We start from the raw sequence: 11,474 nt of genomic DNA, 5'->3' as shown, positions 1-11,474 counted from the left end.
TCTAAATCCCCAGTCCCCTTGAGTTCCTAAAATAATTTATAGTTTAGTTTATTTCTCCTTTTATCTGTGGAAACCAAAATGAGCCCCTCTAAATCCCCAGCCGCCCTTAGTCCCTAAACATAATTTTCAGTCTAGTTTCTTCCACCGGGCGAGTTGGCCGTGCGTGTAGAGGTGCGCGGCTGTGAGCTTGCATCCGGGAGATAGTAGGTTCGAATCCCACTATCGGCATCCCTGAAAATGGTTTTCCGTGGTTTCCCATTTTCACACCAGGCAAATGCTGGGGCTGTACCTTAATTAAGGCCACGGCCGCTTCCTTCCAACTCCTAGGCCTTTCCTATCCCATCGTCACCATAAGACCTATCTGTGTCGGTGCAACGTAAAGCCCCTAGCAAAAAAAAGTTTCTTCCACATTTTATCTTGAAATTATACTGTATGCTGAGTTTCGTCAGTATATGCGCCGCCGTTTTGCCGTGAATTTGAGCAGTACCGTTCGATATGGTAACGTTGTTGTCATAAGAGCAATACTGCTTTCTTAACTTGGAATGACCTACAGCTGCTTGACTAAGCGGTACCTATATTCCAAGCTGTCAGTGGAGGGATAGTGTGGGATGGCATTAGTAGATGAATAAAAGTAAATGGAGCTTTTAAATGTAGCTAAGATCATAATATGAAGATAATTTTGCAATTCATGAGAATAAATTGGGGCAAACATTCATCATATAGGAAGAGGAATTAGCGGTTGGAATAATTTATCAAGGGAAATGTTCGACAAATGTTCAAGTCCTTTGAAATTGTGTAAGCAAAAAACTAAATAAACAATTAATAGGGAATTTGCCACCTGATGACAACCATAAATACAGATCAATGTTGATTAATTAATTGAAGACGTGTAAAAATGGGATTGCCTCCATCTTCTCTTGAGATTCTAGCACTTCGCAGACAACGAAGCTAGCCATCAGCGGGCTGAATCCATCCCCTCCTTGATAAATCATTACACCAACATTTTGAGAATACCTTGGAAATTAGGGAAGAATCCACTATAATCTATAATATAGGTTTATAAAGCTATATAAATCTATAATATAGATCTAACTGTGGTTTCTTGGAGAGGTATTCAGAATGCACATTCCTAACACAGCACACAAATATGCTGTATAAACTCTGTACGAAGGAAGGCTATACTGTTAGAATGAAGATCTAGGAAAATCTAGTGTGAGTGGAAGCAGAGTTGTTCTGTTCTAATGGGGCTGCTATGTGGATTTCTAAATTAAGGCCGTATCCTTCATGCTAATAATTTCTACACCAGTGTACCTCTGGCAGAAGAACGTTTGAGGAACGGAACATTCATTTGTGGGACCATTCGTAGCAACAGACGTGGACTCCCATTGATTGTAAAGCAGAAAATGAAGAAACAAGAGGTGGTGAGTGAAATATATGTCAGAACGGTATTAGAGTCATCAAGTGGATTGACTGCAGAAGAGGGAACAATCATCAGGAAAATGAACATCGATATTCTGAAGGACAGAGCGCGGAACGTTAGAATTTTGAATCGTTGTGGTACGTTAAGTTAGAGAGCTGAAAAGGAAAATGGATAGACGAAAATCAAATTTATTTCGTATAAGTGAAGTACGTTGGCGGTAAGACAAGTTTTGGTCAACGACTACACAAAATCAAACAGGGGAAATGCAGGAGTTGATTTAATAGTGTTGCGAACGACGAAACAACATATCGGCCGCGCATAACAAAGTTCAGTTCCATAGGCGCACAAATACAATTTTGAAACAAATCAAATGGAGGACCAGACTGCCCCAAACGAGCAGACACAAACACATCACTCACAAGGTGATTCAAACATTTATTACACATGAATAAAACACTGCATATTTACACATTATGTACAACAAATTCGAAGGTACACCAAAACACGTGTACTGCTGCCGGTCGCCATGTTCAGTGTCTGTGTATAAAACAAAAACGCAGCAGCACATTGCCAACTGTTACAAAATGAAATGCGGCAGATGAGTACCAACACAAAAGCCGCAATAAATAGTGAGTAAAAAAATTGGGCAGTGGATAAGCTGCTGTGAACAGCATATTGAACAGATTATTGTTGTCAAGATAGAAAATCCAAGGCCCACGACAATAATGCAGGTCTGTATGCCTGCTAATTCAGCAGATGATGAAGAAATCGAAATAATATATGAAGAGAGAGAAGATTTTACTACCGAAATTGACGGCTGCTGTAGGTGCTCATCGTTATCATTCATAATTTATCAGACGCCACATTCAATATACATTTGACCAGTGCTTGTGTTTAACAACATTGATTGCTTGCTTGTTGCTTTAAGGGGCCTAAAATCGAAGGTCATCGGCCCTTTAACAACATTATGATGACGAAAGAAATAATTCCTTAAAATGTTATAGAGTATTCGCGTCATAATTAGGTACTTCTGTCTATGAAGGTGCAATATGTGATTGTGTCTAATTTTACGAAACTTCAAGACGATGTCCAAAATGCATCTTAAGTCGTGGACGTGGGGTTACTTTGAAGAGATGCCACATAGCACATCCCGCAGTGTTGTTTGTTCAAAAGAAGTAAAATACGTTAGCAGAAATACTTTTGGGATGATTCGGCACTTGAAAACACATATCACTGAAGGAGAATAGTCACAGAGGACACCTCCAGCCCGATCTGCATCACAAGAAGCTACCCAGTCGACAACAGTTGTGAGGTATCCAGGTAGGTGCACATCCTATGTACAGTTATTAACAAATTATACAGGGTTATTAAGCTAAGATGCCCGCCTAAAATATATCTTGAACAGTGGCGTATACTGGTCTGAGGATCTGGGCTACCACTCAGCTAAGTAATCAGTGGCGTATACTGAGGGCTACCAAGGCTATCGGTGAAGCCCAAACCTCAATTGAGAACGATGGAAGTCTAAAGCACATTAAAATGTAAGCACCTGACACATTGTTCCATTTTCAAAACTTGAAAGCAGTGAGAAAAAACGTCGCACGTATTTCCGAGGGCTAAGCATCGGAGACTGATATCGCAGCCCAGACTCTCGTCCCTCTACCCTCTACTCACCCGTAGCGGCGTGCTGATGTATATCGAATAGGAGCGGGGACCGGGGGAAGGGGTGCTAGGCTTCGGTCCGTCAGATCGCCACTACTATCAACCATGCGTTACTCATCGTATATACTTCCTCATCTCATACTTCTGACTTAATCATATACATAGCAGAGTGCTGGTATTTCACTCCCGTTTCCTTCTACATCCATGTAGGGAGACACTGCAGGGCTGCTGTTGTAGGAGCAATATAGTTTTATTTTTATAGGTACAACTGATAAAATGAAATTATATCTTTCAGATTCTCTTTTGTTGGTTGGAATCGAACTCGTGATCAGGGTCAGACACCACCACTGATTTCCCTAGGAAGCTAATAAACCAGTGGACGATGGGTACGACCGCTGTAATATTTAGCATTTGTATTTAATAATGATAATAATTGTACCCGGTGGTACACCTCCACGCCGCTAATTCAAACCTTGCGCCAGTTAAAACTCCTCTATTGGAGGAAGCCTGAACTTTAACTTCCATATTAATTCAACGATTTCTCAGAAGATGTCATTACTATAAATTTTGAAGTGTTCTGAACTATGTCAGTTTCGATTCATTTTTGTTTTATCTGTAGCAAGAAGTGTGAACATTCTCTTCTAGAGGACACTACTTAAGAACCACAATTGTGCACCCTAGTGCGAAGTGAAGGAACCTTTTTTTTGAAGAAATTTAGTACTTATAAGTTTGTTCTTTATTAAATTTCTTTCTGCCATTGTTTAAGTTGGCAATGTTAACCCTTTCTTTCCGCCAGTTTTGAATTTGACCAATAAGGAATTTCTGTAATTAATTTTCCACCAATACGGTGTTTCTTCTTCATCTGGTGTAGTAGTTTTTGCCATTAACCAATAAAAGGCTTGTGGGCGGGTGTTCTCATTTCCGAAAGGTCTCGAATGTTCCGCGAGGGTATATAAACTGCTGATTTTCGGGTCTCTGCGCCACTTCAGTAACATCTATCTTTGTGTAAATTATGTAGCAGGGGCGGGAAGCGCCTCTTTCTTCGGGCAGCAGTTCAACCACCAGGTAATGGCCTTTTAATAACTTCTTTTCTTGCTAGCTCAGCAGTTTAACTCTCGGGGCACGTCCGAAGCCTTTTACCATGTAACTTTCCTCTAAAATGTAAAGACACTTGGTATCAATTCTATCTTTTTAAACTACAAATTGGGATAGAGAGTGCTTAACCCTCTCGAACTCCCTCTCATATTGCTTTGAGGTGAACTTATTTTCACAACCGTTTCTTTCCTTCTAGTGTAATGTAAATAGTTTTCTTATATATGTCACCTCTTTAGTATGGGATTAGCCCTTGAATTAGCGGCCTAGTGCCAGGTAGGTTTGAGTAAAGTATATTAGGAGTGCAGTTTTGCCTCCTCTCAAGTTGGTATTGTGGAGGCCATGTAATATTTATGTTTCTTCACTGAATAGGCCTCAGTAGGTTGGGTATTTTTTTACCCCTGTGTGTATGTCCTTGGAGGACAGCTTGAAAGTGGAGTGAGTTTGGTGTGGCCTTTGATAGGCTTGAACTTAAGAGCGGGTTGCTCTTTCTTAAAATTTGTTTCTGCGTGCCTCGAGGAGGCTTTACTGTGTAATTGGGAGCAAGAGCTCCTGGGCATAATTGGGGTCTTCTGCCCCTTTGTTGAATCTTGTATATCGTAAGGTTGAGCTTATAGCTCAAGAATTGTGTGTCTGGCTCTCGGAGCCCAAATCCTGTAACACTGTAATTGTACACTCTCGATTTGTTGTTTAGCTACTGAGTACCTGTTATATTTGTTATTTCTTGCTCTTGAAAAGAAAATATAACCTTGTTAAATTAACTTTAATTTCGTATTTTGAGACCTGTTCACCCGAGCACCTTCTTTCACTTCTGCACATCCACAATACTCCGTAACAATAATAATGGTGCATGGCATCTATGTAGGGTTGGTGGTGTCCTAATGAGGATAAAATGAATGGCGAAGACGTCATAAACATTCAGTCCCCAAGCAGAGGAGGAGGAGGTAGATTCTGAAAATTGATCTGGGGCCATCGGACCAAAGGCAAGCATTCTATCCATTTAGCCACAAAGCCGGACTTTAATTTGCTAAACCTTCGGCTATCATATCCACTGATCAGGGGTTGAGCATTGGCAGCAACAGAGGCCAGAGCAGTAGCTTGTGAACGAGATTTCACAACACAACAGGCTTCTCCGTTGGCTATTATCTGCAGCTCAAAACGCTGAAAGCTTGGCGTTCACTAAACCTACCATCGAAAAGGAGTAACCTAAGTCTACTGGTAGCCCACATCTTGACCCCAGCATAAGCCACCAATCAATCAATCAATCAATCAATCAATCAATCAATCAATCAATCAATCAATCAATCAATCACCACTGATCTGCATTTAGGGTAGTGGTCCAGGTGGCACATCCCCTAGTCTTTTCTTAAATAATTGCAAAGAATTTGGAAATTTATTCAACATTTCTCTTGGTAAATTATTCCAATTCCTAACTCCTCCTATAAACGAATATTTGCCCCATTTTCATCTTGAATTCCAACTTTATCTTCATACTTCTTTACTACTTTTAAAAACACCACTCAAGCTTATTCGTCTACTTATATCATTCCATGCGAACTCTCCACTGACAGTTCGAAACATACCACATAGTCGAGTATCTCGTCCCCTTACTCCCAAGTCTTCCCAGCCCAAAGTTTGTGACATTTGCGTAATACTACTCCTTTGTCCGAAAATACCCAGAACAAATCGTGCTGCTTTCCTTTGAATCATTTCCAGTTCGCGTATCAAGTAGTCCTGGTGAGGATCCCATACACTGGAACAATACTTTAGTTGGGGTCTTGCCAGAGACTTACACGCTCTCTCCTTACATCCTTACTACACCCCCTAAATACTCTCATAACCATGTGGAGAGATCTGTAACCTTTCTAGACAACCTCCTTAATATGATTTCCGCAGTATACCTTGCCCTGTACTATTCGTTAGTTTCTAGTCAAACAACCAGTAATAACAACGTTAATGTTGTGGGGAATTACCTCCAGAAGATCACAGATGAATGCTAGTCGAGATGTGATGCTCTCCATGCCAGTTATTTCTCTTCTACCAGACGTAAAGTTTGTGGGAGAGCTTAATATACTTTAAGTTGCCTTGTGGGTGGGGCAGTAGAATAACACCCACTTTATATCCTGCCTGTCATAAGAGGCGACAAAAGGGGCTCCAGGGACTCTTAACTTTGGAGCGTGGGTTGGCGACCACGGGATCTTTAGCTGATCCCTGACATTGTTTGTGCCAGGCTCCTCACTTTCATCTGTCCTATCCGACCCCAGTTGATCAACTCTTGTTCATTTCAGACCCCGACGGTATTAGGTCACGAGGCCTACGGAGTCTTTTATTTTCATGCCCGTAGTGGACTTTGTCTTTCTTTGGCTGATATCTTCATTTTTCTAATTGTCGGATCCCCTCTACTCCCCCTTCTGATTAGTGTTATCGGAGGATGATTGCCCAGTTGTACGTGCACTTAAAACAATATTCACCACCACCGCTATGACAACAATGGTGCGGCACCACATTCTCTATGCGGTCCGTCTTTAATGTTATAAGTTGTGGTTGCAAATATCCTAACTTGAAGGGGGTATGCGAAGTAGCTCCTTTGGGAAGAGCTTTTGCACTACTGGCCATCCGCATGGTCGTTTGCAAGACTACTTTTTATTAAATTATTCTCTAGACCGCGCGTCATCCTTTTTTATTGTATTATTTTCTCCATTTTCAACCTTGAAAGCCTTGCAGGCGGCCATGGGTCGGGGATGACAGTGGCTCTTGAGCGGCAGTGGTCTAGCGCTGGGGATGTCTCGGTATGACCGCGACAGGGTAACCAGTGCCGAAAGGAGATATGGGATTGCCTGGTGGATTTAGGGAGGTTTCTCATAACTTCTCCTTTACGGAAGGGTGGAAGTAGCTGGCAGAAGGCTAGTCTTTGCACCTCAAGTTATTCTGTACTCTTGCACTAGGCTATGTTCCTGCGTTAGTACTCGCTTGTCGGTCATTTGTCCAAACAGGTAGGTCACCACGGGCTGTGAGGCGGGGCGGAGCCTCACGCCCCCCCCCCCAAACCACAAAACAAAAAAGACGCATACTAACACAACTTTATTCTATTTATATCACCTAGAAAAAGGCAAACCTTGTCGAGCTGGGCTGAGCGATGACCATCCGACCAGGCCTCCATTGATGTCCATCTCTTCGGATCGTTGATGAAGCACGAGGATGAAGGCCACCACACACAGAAAGCTAAGCTACGCTATGCTACGCTAAGCAATGCCAAGCTGTGATGTGCTATGACACGAATAAAAAGCTAAGCTAAACTACGCTAGGCAGCACGTTTATTGTCGCGCTGTTGTAAATCAATTCCTCTCTCTGCTCGGTGGCATGATATTTCTTTTTTCTTTTCTTTTTTCCGAAGGTGTTCGACTAGCTGAGATTGTGTTGGTGTGGGGGAAGACGGAACAGATGATGAATCAGATATATGTGATAAGGAGTGCAGGTCTTCACATTCCATACTCTCAGTCATCTGGGTGGCTACTTCGGTTATCTCTTGACCTTGATATGTTCCCTGCCTGTCAATGTTTGAATGTGTGCTGTAAGGAAAATTAAGCTCATAATACACATTCCAAGGTATATTAAGAAATGACACATGGAGATATGTTTATGGAGAATGAGCACATTGAACTGTCCTAGTCCTTGTGCTTCAAACACAATTATTCATGTTGTTCATCTCATTAGTGAAATGTTTATACTCTCTTAGCTGCAAAACATAACAAATCGAGACGTTTTTATTTTCTTATAACCTCGAATGAATTACATGCGTTTTAAATTATAATATACTCAACATATGAATTCACTTATAACTTCATCGATTTTTAATATTTAAAAATATGTTTAAAATATTACTACGTTAAAGTGACAGCTCACCTTCTTTCAGACATATAAGGCAGCAGGAATTCTATTTGTTTGTGGAATTTCCACTCCTTCATTGTTTCCCTTCCTGTCCACTTTTACTCTCTTTCCGTCTCTTTAGTGCATCCCTAAAATGGTCTCTCAGTCTTTTCCATAAGTTTTAAAGTTCTTTACCTAAAACAATACGTGTTATTATTTTACCTTTCACGTTCTTACTAACTGTTGATATTTTTAAGAATATGGCATATAGTTACATAACAGGTGCTTCAACTGTATCTGCTAAATTGTAAATGATGTACGTAAAGCCATGTGAAAAATGTATTCTTCTCAAACAATTAGAACTCTCAAATTTTTTATTATATAGCTAATTTATAAATGGTAGCCTACTTACAATCAATTTCAAGTACTGTACTTATTTCCTGCCAACAGTTTTCCTTTCTTGTCAAGTCTCTGTAGTAATTTGATGATGTATCATAAAGGCAGGGATATCTTCTCACCTCCTCAGTTAGTCGTTCTTCTTTTGGCCTGTTATCCATTGTATTAAAATATCGAAGTACTACCAGAAGAGACTCACACGACACGACTAAACACACACGTCAGCCCGCCAGACCAACTGCTCAGAAATGAAAAGCGCATGCGCCAGGCCAGCTACAGCCAAGAAAATCGCCTGCCTAGCTATCTGTCTAGCTTAGTTTAGTTTAGCTCGGCTTAGTATAGCGTAGCATAGCGGCCTGTATGTGTCATCGTACTTACATGCATTGGGAGCGATATTTTTCACAACACCGCGTAGCTTAGCTTAGCCAAATACTTTAATACACCAATACCGGACAGCTCTATCTCAACAGCATTGAGTGGAGTGCGAATAGCGACAGTGGTGCCATCTAGCGTGTTGGTGTGAACTGCATACTTGAGAGGAATGCGCTACTCTCATTTGAAATATTTTTGTTATAATAATTGAGTCATCATAATCATTAAGAATGAAATTTTAAAATATGAAATGCCTCCTTCATAAACCTCCAAACGAGCATTGTGTTAGCCGTGCCTTTCGCTATGTCTTAAAAATTATAAAGCAGAATTTGTTTGAGGAGCCATCTAGCCTCTGGGGGAAATATTTAACACCTATTCTCTCCTCTTCTTTCTAGCCTTTTCTCAATTACCTAGCGCAGGATTTTGTATAGACTTAGCCTAGTTTTCCGGCCGGATGCCTTTCCTAACAGCAATCATGTGTGGAGGGATATATACCGTACTCAATACTGCGCGTTTCTGTGGTTGTTTTTCGTATGATGTGTTGTATATACTTGAAGATGCCTATGAATACGAGCACAAACCCGAAGCCCTCGATCTACAGGAATTAACAGACGTGATTAAAATCTCCGACTCAGCCGGGAATCGTACCCGGGCCCTCTGAACCGAAGGCCAGTACGCTGCCCATTCCGTGGTGGTGATTAGTTTAAGAGGAAGTACAACTGACCAGCCATCCTCTATTAACACTAATCAGAAGGGAAATGGAAGAGGTCCAACACTCCGAAGAATTAAGGTACCGGGGGCACGAAGCGCTAACCATCCAGCCAAAGGGCCAGAGGGGGGGGAGAAAAATTAACAACATCCATGATTTATTAAGATTTTGGGAAAGAGAAGCTGTAATTAAGGAACGGGAGTTTTGGTCCATTATTTTGACTTCTCCTTCGGCACGGCCGATCTTTCCGAACTCCACAGGGGAACTCACCTCACGCTGCTATCTCGCTTTTGCTGTAGCCTACTTTTAATTTTCTGTTTTACTTCTGAAGACAGAAATACATACTATATATAACACATATCGGGGTTTCGTGAGTGAACTACGGTGTTCCTGACAAGGAAGGAGTGTTCAGAATTTCCTAAAGTCTCTTTCATAAATTTAAGCATGAAGTATTACCATACACACGTATTAAATTAGTTAGACTGGTGCTCAAGCATATGCAAACAATAAACTGAAATAATTTTCTTACGCCGGGCTGAGTGGTTCAGAAGGTTGATGCAATGGTCTTCTGATTCAAATTTGGCAGGTTCGATCCTCGCTCATTCCTCTGGCATTTGAAGGTGCTCAAATACGTCACCCTCGTGTAGGCAGATTTACTGGCATGTAAAAGAATTCCTGCGGGACTATATTCTGGCACCTCGGCATCTCCGAAAACCGTAAACGGACTTAGTGGGACGTAAAGAAAATTATTATTTTCTTGCAGCAAAAAAAATGTGACTGGATTCGAAACTCATGGCCTTCAATTTCTAGACTACCGCGATAACCACTACGCTACAGGCCCACAGGTTCCCAATTGTGAAATTTATGGTATTATTTAAAAATGTGGACCCTCAAGTTTGAGTGTACTAGAGTTCCATATTTGTAAATGTTATTGGTTTTATGTCCGACCAAGATTTCAGTGGAGTATTTGATTGGTTTTCTTAATATAAGGGGCAAGGAATGTAACCTCAACACAGATGCGAGGTCATTACTTTTTTAATACTTGCGGTCCTTATCAGTTCCCATCTCATTATCCTGCTGGGTAATTTGTTCAGCGCATGACACTTTTCTTGGAGTATAATTACAATGTAAGATTATTTAGTGACAAACACTAATACATTATAAACAATGCGGTAGTGCGCCAAGAATCATATAGATGGCAATATGTTATTGAAGAGTTGGTCACACCAAGCCATGTAGGTAGCAGCACTTTCGACTTTCTCGCTGAAAACCGCAAGCTGTCCGGTGTTGTCATATTAAAGTATTTGGCTTAGCTTAGCCTAGCCCTCTGCGTGTGGTGGCCTTGAACGTCATGACGTGGCTTCAGAGACTGGAAGCAGATTTCTGCCTGCCAACATCGATGTCTTGATGTTGAGGAACAAGTGCTTGGATAAGAATAGTGAGGATGTCTTGATGTGGAGGAACAAGTGCTTGGATAAGAATAGTGAGTATGTTGTATAGCAATGTGTACTTCTATGTATTATTTTATCTGCCTGTAAAATAAAGTTTCTCCGTGCACGATCTTGTTTCCTTATAACACATGGTGCCCGTCACCGTTGAATGGTCTACCTTACAAAGGCTGCACCACTTTTAGTAATAAACCATACAAAATACACCCTGGGGTGTACAAAATTCCCAGTACTTGCGGCAAGGTATACATTGGCCAAACATGCCGGTTCCATTGGTACTCGTATCAAGGAACACAAACGGAATATCCGTCTCAACCAGCCAGATAAATCAGCAATAGCTGAGCACGCCTTATCTATGTCGCGTTCCAAGATGTTCGACTACTACTAACATGTTTTCATTTCTTCCTTGAAGAAGGAGGTGAGCTTCTTAGACGGTCACGCCATCTCTCAGACCAGGAAATGCTTGGAGAAAGTGAGGGGGTAGGCGTTCATTGCCTATACAAGGAACTGT

This window comes from Anabrus simplex, chromosome 5 (assembly GCF_040414725.1).
Source record: "Anabrus simplex isolate iqAnaSimp1 chromosome 5, ASM4041472v1, whole genome shotgun sequence".
Lineage (NCBI taxonomy): Eukaryota > Metazoa > Arthropoda > Insecta > Orthoptera > Tettigoniidae > Anabrus > Anabrus simplex.
The sequence above is the reverse complement of the archived record's forward strand: the minus strand, read 5'-3'. Positions refer to the sequence as shown.